The 10,084-nt window shown below is 39.2% G+C and overlaps 1 pseudogene; it reads right to left on the bottom strand.

Annotated features, from left to right (window-relative positions):
* Nucleotides 1-310: 310 nt before the first annotated feature.
* On the bottom strand, nt 311-1,239 carry LOC122450623 (annotated as a pseudogene).
* Between the last annotated feature and the right edge of the window lie 8,845 nt (nt 1,240-10,084).

The following is a 10,084-nucleotide window of genomic DNA, read 5'->3' on the forward strand; positions in this document are numbered from 1 at the left end:
CAAAATGTATCTTTTTATAATGAATGAATCCCAAACTGGCCATAGTGAGATGAATTTTAATACCTAATCTGCCTCAGACCTTATTAAGATTCTGAAGCTATTATATATGTATTTTCAGATATACAAAAATCATTGACAGCATAACATGTCAATTTCACTGATATGACAGTTTCAAGGAAAATGCAGAGGAAGGTATTTGTAAAATGGAAAGCCTCATTCAAATGAAAGTCATTGAACATATTTTAATTATTCACTGACTCTTATCCTTTGGAACTCCTTTGTTGACTTTTAAATACATTCACATTTGATATTAAGACTTACATTTTGTCAAGTAAAACAATCTCTGGACTCTTCTTTGTATTTGCTGGGTCTTGATACTATAAATAATGGGGTTCATCAAGGGTGGGAAAAGAATATAGACATTGCCCATGAGAACATGAACCCAGGGTGAGAGGTGTCTGCCAAAACGATGAATCATGGTCAGGCCAATGACTGGGATGTAAAAAACTAAAACAGCACAGATGTGAGATACACAGGTCTGCAAAGACTTGATTCTCTCTTCTCGTGATGCAATTGCCAAGACCGCATGCAAGATCATGATATAGGAGATAATGATGAGCACTGCATCCAACAACAGGTTGCTGACCACCAGGGCCAGACCATAGATGCTATTGAAGCGGATGTCTGAACAGGCCATTCGAATTAAGTCTTGGTGCAGGCAGAAAGAGTGAGAAAGGATGTGGGGGTGACAATAATTTAAGAACTTTAGGCGAATAATGACTGGAGGTATGAGCATAGAACTCCTACATAAGATTGCCACCCAATCTTCATGATTTTGTCATTAGTTAGGATGGAGGAATAGCGTAGTGGGTTGCAAATGGCAATGTAGCAGTCAAAAGCCATAGTAAGGAGGACAGAGGACTCCATGAAGGACAGACCGTGGATGAAATAGGACTGGGCAATGCAGGAATCCAGGCTGATCTCTTGAATGACGCCCCATAGGATTCCCAGCACTGTGTGCACAGTGGACAGCCCCACACACAGGTCAGTGAGGGCCAGCATGGCCAGGAAGTAGAACATGGGCTGGTGTAGGCTCGGCTCAGTCCTGATCACGTGGAGCACCATGCAATTCCCCAGGAAAACCATGGCATAAATGGAGGCGAAAGGGATGGAGAGCCAGAGGTAGTCAACTTCTAAGCCAGGAAAACCAGTGAGAGTAAATCTGGAACTAGCAGACATTAACAGAGGATTAAAAATATTTCTGCTGCTGCTGCTGCTAAGTCACTTCAGTCGTGTCCAACTCTATGCGACCCCATAGACAGCAGCCCATCAGGCTCCCCTGTCCCTGGGATTCTCCAGGCAAGAACACTGGAGTGGGTTGCCATTTCCTTCTCCAATGCATGAAAGTGAAAAGTGAAAGTGAAGTCGCTCAGTCATATCCGATTCTTACCGACCCCATGGACTTCAGGCCACCAGGCTCCTCTGTCCATGGGATTTTCCAGGCAAGAGTACTGGAGTGGGGTGCCATTGCCTTCTCCAAAAATATTTCTAGAGAGGTATTAAAAATTAGATCACTTTATGACCCTTTAATTTCTAGTAATGTTTGTCTGCTTTTGAGAAGAAAATATAATACAGTTTCCTTAAGTGTCATGAACTCAGCAAAATAGAGATCTGATTTGTTTTTCTTTAGGTCAAGAACCAGTTGTCTAAACATAGCTATTCCAGTGCTAGTGACTAAGAAAGTCAGAAGACTAGAGGGTTTTATGCAGAAACAATAATGTTAATAGGCTCCTGGGACTCGGTTGGGGATACACTTCTGGGATCTCTGTTTATTTCAAAAGTTAGATAATATATGACCACAGGAGCATATGCTGCCATGGCTGGCAGCACCACTGGGAAAATGTGAAATGCATGTGTAATTTTTCTCTTGGGTAGAACAGCTGATCATTTTACTATCACCAAAGTATCATAAGATCCCAAAGGAGATAGATTGTTAAAGTAACCTAACTTTGCATCAACTAAAGTTAGCCAAAATAAATCTAACAAAATAAGTGGAATCAGAATTGTGTGGTGCATTCCACACTGCTTAGCTTCTAATAATTTACTGATTTTAGTTGTACTTTACTTTTCTTCTCTATGTTCATGTATCTCTTTATCCTGTTAAAAGCTTTCTAACTTTTCTGACATTCTCAATACTTTTACTCTTTATGTCTTTCTATAAAATATAAATCATGCACTTTAGACTGTAAAGTACAAAGCCTGCATTTGATCTTGAGTAACAGCTGGGCATGAAATAGCTAGATCATATGGTAGATATTTAACACTTTGGCAAGAATAGAGTGGAATGAAATATTTGAGTATTCTAAGGAAAAAAGAAACAGTCTAAATTCAACATGTAGTGACATTATCCTTCAAAAGTGAAAGAGAAATATTTTCTCAGATGTGCAGAAACAGAGAATCAATAGGTAATAAACTGACACTGCAAGAATTACTTTAAAAAGTTTCTCAGAGTAATGAAAAATGATATTGTCATAAATTTATATCCACATTAAAAAAGCATCAGAAATGGAATAATGAAGCTAAAAGATGCTTTATTTTTATTTTTAATTAATGTAATAGATAACCATTTATTCAAAGAAATAGTTGTGAGAATGTATTTTATGATTATATGGATAAGTGAATGATTAACAGCAATGTTATAAAACATGGGAAAGAGAAATTGGGAGTTGGGAATATTCTAATGTAAGTTACCTTTGGTACTCATAAAGTGGCATATTGTTGAGTCACTAAGTCATGTCTGACTCTTTTTCAACCCTGTAGACTATAGCCTGCCAGGTTCCTCCATCCATGGGATTTCCTAGGCAAGAATACTGCAGTGAGTTGCCATTTCCTTCTCCAGGGGATCTTCCAGACCCAGGGACTGAACCTGCATCTCCTGCATAGCAGGCAGATTCTCTACTGCTGCAGATTTCTCTACCAGGGAAGCACATAAAGTGATATATTATTGTTTAAAAGTGAACTTGGATTAGGCACTTGCTAAAAAAAATGGAAAATAGGTAAAAATGATATGCAAGCAGATAAAAAGGAATCATCTAATGTGCTCAATTAAAACTAGGGAAGGGGAAAAAAGAGAAGGAAAAAAAAGAGAGAAAAAAAAGAGAAGAAGAAGGGAACAAAAACAAGAAAGAAGAGAAAAGTAGAACAAGTATAACTTATAGAAAACAATATCAAATATGGCTGATTTTAATCCAATTAAATCAAAGATCACTTTAGGTGTGAAACATCTGAATATCAAAAGTAATAGGGATAACTTGTCAGCGTCGATTTTAAAAACATATAATTATATATTGTCTACATGATATCACTTGAAAAGCACAGGTTGCTTGTTTCAATGCCAGGTATATTATCAAGTGTGAAACAGATCACCAGCCCAGGTTGGATGCATGAGACAAGAGCTCAGGGCTGGTGCACTGGGAAGACCCAGAGGGATGGGATGGGGAGGGAGGTGGGAGGGGGGATCAGGATGGGGAACACAAGTAAATCCATGGCTGATTCATGTCAATGTATGGCAAAAACCACTACAATATTATAAAGTAATTAGCCTCCAACTAATAAAAATAAATGAAAAAAAAAGCACAGGTTAAAAGTTAAAGAAAAACATTGTATGAACACTGATAAAAAGAAATCTGAATTAAATACATCGTTTTCAGACAAAACTGATTTCAGAAGAGTGAAAACTATCATGGATGAAGTGGAACATCACATAGTAAAAAGAAAGAGGGTGCCAATTTTTACCCAAAATTAGTATTCAGAGCTTTTGTGGTTATTTGTGGACATGCTCAGAGAGGAAGAAAAGTGAGTCTCCTGATGTAAATACATGTCCCTGATGTAATACTCTCCTTTCTTGGTTCAGCTCTCATACTGTAAATAATCTTCTTCATGATTTATTTTGTGCCATCATTTAAACATTTCTGTACTGTTGATGATAAATTTGCTGCTTGAAATGCCTCCAAACATAGTGCTGTCTAGTATAACAGCAAGAAGGCCAGGATGTACCTTACAGAGAAAATGTGGGTGTTACACAACCTTTCTTCAAGTGTGATTCATACTGCTGTTGTGAGTTCAAAGTCAATGAATCTACAATAGATTACACCCAGGAAAAAAAAGAGAAAATACCTGCATCCATATATGAGGACCCTCCAGAAAGTGCTAGAATAACATCTGTAGTACATTATGAAGCTTGAAGAAAAGGGGACAGCAGCTAAATTTGTGGATTCATGAGACGACAGCTGACAAATCTTCATAGTGGATATCATTGTTGAGTGATTGAAAGCCAAAGAAATTAATGGTCAAGATTTCAGGCTTAGAAAAATGTTATCCCTTTTCAGCTAATGCTGGCTGATTGAGTGTTTCAAATGGCCTTTTGGTATGGTAAATTTTAAACGTAAGACAGAGTAGGTTTTATATATGAGGAAGCAGAGGAAGATTTTTTTAAATTATTTTTTATTGAAGGGTAATTGCTTTACAGAATTTTGCTCTTTTTGGTCAAACCTCACCGTGAATCAGCCATAGATATATAAATATCCCTCGCTTTTGAACCTTCTTCCCATCTCCCTCATCCCACACCTCTAGGTTGGTACAGAGCCCCTATTTGAGTTTCCTGAGCCATACAGCAAATTCCTGTTGGCTATCTATTTTACGTATGGTAATGTACGTTTGCATACATCTCACCCTCTCCTCCCCTTCCCTCATGTCCATAAGTCTCTTCTCTATGTCTGTTTTTCCATTGCTGCCTGTAAATAAATTCTTCAGTACCATTTTTCTAGATTCCATATATATGCATTAGAATATGATATGTATCTTTCACTTTCTGACGTCTCTCTGTTGAATAGGTTCTATATTCATCCACCCCATTAGAACTGACTCAGATGTTTTCCTTTTGATGGCTGAGTAATGGACAGGGAGGCCTGGCATGCTGCGATTCTGGGGTTGCAAAGAGTCGGACATGACTGAGCGACTGAACTGAACTGAACTGAATATTCCACTGTGTATATGTACCAGAACTTCTTCATTCATCTGTCGATGGACATCTAGATTGCTTCCATGTTCTAGCTATTGTAAATAGTGTTGCAATGAACAATGGGATACAAGTGTTTTTTTTTTCAATTTTGGTTTCTTTGGGGTATATGCCTAGGAGTGGGATTGCTGGGTCATATGGTGGTTTTATTCCTAGTTTTTAAAGGAATCTGCATACTGTCTTTCATAGTGGCTGTATCAATTTACATTCCCACAGTGCAAGAGCCTTCCCTTTTCTCCACAACCTCTCCAGCATTTATTGTTTGTAGACTTTTTGATGATGGCCATTCTGACTGGTGTGAGGTGATATCTCGTTGTAGTTTTGATTTGTATTTCTCTAATAATGAGTGATGTTGAGCATCTTTTCATGTGTTTGTTAGGCATCTATAGGTCTTCTTTGGATAAATGTCTGTTTCGGTCTTTTTCCCACTTTTTGATGGGGTTGTTTCTTTTTCTGGTATTGAGTTGTATGAGCTGCTTGTATATTTTGGAAATTAATCCTATCTTATCTATGTATAGATATATCTCTATGTATACATATATATGTATATAGGTCTATATATATGAAGTGAAAAAAGTGAAAGTGTTACTCGTTTAGTCATGTCCAACTCTTTGTGACCCCATGGACTGGAGCTTGCTAAGCTCCTCTGTCTGTGGAATTCTCCAGGAAAGAATACTGAAGTAGGTTGCCGTTTCCCTCTCCAGGGAATCTTCCCAACCCAGGGATGGAACCTGGGTGTCCTACATTGCAGGTGGCTTCTTTTATATAGTGAGGCATTTTTTCCAGTCTCTTTCCCATTAGAACCTTATGGACAGTAGATACTGATATCCTCATTACACAAAGAGGGAAGTAAGCACAGACAGATCACAGCCAAAGACAAACTACTGGTTAAAATGGAGCCATTTATTGAACTCGACAGTCTGGCTCCTGACTTTGCTTTTCACAGCTACATTACCAACAGTAAAATAAACTGGCATTACATTTATGATAGTCTCATCAATACTAGGGCTTCCCAGTGGCACAGTGGTAAAGAATCCACCTGTAATACAGGAGTCACAAGAGAGGTGGGTTTGATCCCTCCGTTAAGAAGATCCCCTGGAGAAGGAGTGGAAACTTACTCCAGTATTCTTGCCTGGAAAATTCCATGGATAGAAGAGCCTGACAGGCTACAGTCCATGGGGTCACAAAATGTCAGACATGACTGAGAACATAGTTCATCAATAATATTTTTTAATAAAATACATGAAAAAGTTGTATGGGCTGGAAAGGGTTAAATTAACTCTTATGCTTAGGGCATATATTTGAATTTCCTGTGAAGCAGCTGGTTAGATATGTCTTTGTATCAGTTGAACACATGTTCATAAAAGGTATCTGGATGGAATATGAAAATTTTAAAGTTAATTGGAGATTTCAGAACATTCAAATTGCTCAGAAATTTTACTTGAACAATAACATAAGAGAAAAAGCATAAATGTAAGCCAGAGAGTAACACAGAAATACTCTAAGTTTCTAAGGAGGAAAATAAATGTAGAGATTTAGAGCCTTTTGAAATGGAGAAAAAATGAAAGTCCATGGTCACAAAAATCGATAGAGTTAGCTTGTTTTTCTATGTAGTATGTGGATCACTTCAGTTCAGTTCAGTTCAGTTCAGTTGCTCAGTCGTGTCCAACTCTTTGCGACTCCATGAATCACAGCACGTCAGGCCTCCCTGTCCATCAACTCCTAGAGTCTACCCAAACCAATGTCCATCAAGTCGGTGATGCCATCCAGCCATCTCATCCTCAGTCGTCCCCTTCTCCTGCCCCCAATCCTTCCCAGCATTAGGGTCTTTTCCATTGAGTCAACTCTTCACATGAGGTGGCCACAGTATTGGAGTTTCAGCTTCAACATAAGTCCTTCTGAAAGGTTGTTGCCGAACCATGCAAAGACGCCGGGATTCTTGGCTTCCCAAGGAGAAGAATTCAATCTGGGGCCAGAGATGAGGCTTGATAGCTCAGAGCTTTTGTGTAATAAAGTTTTATTAAAGTATAAAGGAGATAGAGAAAGCTTCTGACATAGGCATCAGAAGGGGGCAGAAAGAGTACCCCCTTGCTAGTTTTAGCCATGAAGTTATATACTCTCTAATTAATTACAGTGAATCAAAAGAATGTCTGGAGGTTTTAAAGACCTCACTAGACTTATTCCTATAATTTATACCTTAAGATAACAGGATTAGCCAGAAAGATTTTTCCAGAGACTATCCTCAAGCAGGGTACATTATTGTTATATAAGCCTACGGGATGTAGAGGGACAAAAAAAGTTTGTCTTTTCTTCCTTGTTGAGAATTCCAGACCCCTCTCTCCTTGGGGACCCCTGGACTTCTTATCAACCTGCCTAGGAAATGACTCTTTCATTCCCCCCTTTTCTTTTAGGAGAATTATGTTGCCAAGGGAAAGGGGCATTGTTTTCATTCCATAATTATTTCCTGCTGTTTAGGGGCATGGTCCCTAAATTGTTAGGGCAACATATTCTTCTAACCCTCATATTGAGGGTTTCTGATCCAGGGGCCCAAGTAATAGTTGGAGGAGGCTGTGGCACTCGTAGGAGCTTGGACAACCATTTGTAAATTAAAAGCTTTCATGCAACTAGAAACAAATCCAATTACACAGTTACAGATGCAGGGAGCAAAAAGCAAAAATAGAACAATCAGACTATTGTAATTAAGATAGTTTTCCACCATGAGGAACTGGTTAATGTCTCCCAAAGTGAGGCAATTGAGGCTTTAGGAGTATCCATAGCCCCAGTCATCTTGGTCATGTGTTTAGTTAAATGAGTAACATCAGTGCTCCTATCAGGTATATAAGTACAGCAGTGGGCATGAATAATGGCACAAGTTCCTCCTTGCACAGCTGTCACAATATCTAAAGCTAATCTGTTTTGTAAAACCACCTCTCTAATTTATCCTTGTTCAGCATTAAAAGCTGAAATAGCTTTTTGATAATCTTCTAACGCCTGTTGAGTAAAATTAATCAAAGCATCCACTCGTTGCATAACATCTGTAGTTCCCAAAGAGGGAACAAACACTGCAGCAAAATAATCATACCAGTGAAATACAGACCTTGCCCACTGAGTTTTAAGGTGGGGTAAATTAGCGGGCTTTTCTGGAAGCTCTGAAAATATAAGGCCATGAGTAAAGGCTAGACCCAGGGTGCATCTCCCTATCCAACCAGGGGGGAGCCACGCCCATAGGTAAGAGCCACATATCCAATAAGTCCTGTTTGGAGCAAGTCAGCATGACTGAGATATCCAGTCCCAGTCAGTGCCTGGCCAGACAAAGGGAGGACCTGAATTTGGATTGGAAAACACGGGAATGATTACATTGCATATTTCCTGAGGCAAAAATCCTAAGTGTTTCCACTCACTATAATTAAGTTTTTGACTAATTTCTGGGGATGGCTCTATTTGTTCCCAGCATACAAGGGCAGTAGATATTAGACGTCCTTTTTCATGAGTTAACCATATAACCTCATCCCATATTTGATAAACATCAGGTAAAAACACATTAGATTAGACCTATTTACCTTATGTGTTGCAAAACAGTCACTGAACTGACACAACGTATAATCAAAATTAAAAGTCACATTATGTCCATAGTTAAAGTACAACGTGCTGCACCAGTCCATTTTAGGGTTGTTAGATGTCATCAGATGAAGAAAAGCATTGCATATGATTGTTGTTGAAGGTATTCGCAGACTTGGAGAAGGTCTTTTCCTTGAAATGGAGATGTCCACCATGGGAAGCCTTCCACTGATGAAGAGAGGAGCTCTCCACAGACCCAGCAGTTAGACTGATTGTGAAATGCTGGATAGGAGTGAGCCCAGGACAGGAAGGCATTGTCTTGAGGATCAAATGGCAGACTCAGGATTTTTGGAGTAAGCATAAGTAGGCTCACATATATTATCAGGCCCATCTGAAAAGTAGAAAGTCAGAGCATAGAAAGTAAAGACATAAAATGAAGTCACTTAGTTCTGTTCAGGGTGCCACCTCTTAATTCGAGTGAGAATTCCAGACCTCTCTCTCCTTGGGGACCCCTGGACTTCTTATCAATCTGCCTAGGAATTAACCCTCTGAATAGAACCAGGAATCTGTGAATCAAGGCAAATTGGAAGTGGTCAAACAGGAGATGGTAAGAGTGAACATCGACATTCTAGGAATCAGTAAACTAAGATGCACTGGAATGGGTGACTTTAACTCAGATGACCATTATATCTACTACTGTGGGCAGGAATCCCTTAGAAGAAATGGAGTAGCCATCATAGTCAACAAAAGAGTCCAAAATACAGTACTTGGATGCAATCTTAAAAAAGACAGAGTGATCTCTGTTCATTTCCAAGGCAAACTATTCAATATCACGGAATCCAAGCCTATGCCCCAACCAGTAATGCTGAGGAAGCTGAAGCTGAATGGTTCTATGAAGACCTACAAGACCTTTTAGAACTAACACCCAAAAAAGATGTCCTTTTCATTATAGGGGACTGGAATGTAAAAGTAAGAAGTCAAGTAACACCTGGAGTAACAGGCACATTTGGCCCTGGAGTACAGAAAGAAGCAGGGCAAAGGCTAATAGAGTTCTGCCAAGAGAATGCACTGGTCATAGCAAACACCCTCTTCCAACAACACAAGAGAAGACTCTACACATGGACATCACCAGATGGTCGACACCAAAATCAGACTGACTATATTCTTTGCAGCCAAAGATGGAGAAGCTCTATACAGTCAGCAAAAAGAAGACCGGGAGCTGACTGTGGCTCAGATCATGAACTCCTGATGGTCAAATTCAGACTGAAATTGAAGAAAGTTGAGAAAACCACTAGGCCATTTAGGTATGACCTAAATCAAATCCCTTATGAATATACAGTGGGAGTGAGAAATAGATTTAAGGGACTAGATCTGATAGACAAGAGTGCCTGATGAAGTATGGATGGAGGTTTGTGACATTGTACAGGAGACAAGAATCAAGACCATCTC

The sequence above is a fragment of the Cervus canadensis genome, chromosome 11 (genome assembly GCF_019320065.1).
Source record: "Cervus canadensis isolate Bull #8, Minnesota chromosome 11, ASM1932006v1, whole genome shotgun sequence".
Lineage (NCBI taxonomy): Eukaryota > Metazoa > Chordata > Mammalia > Artiodactyla > Cervidae > Cervus > Cervus canadensis.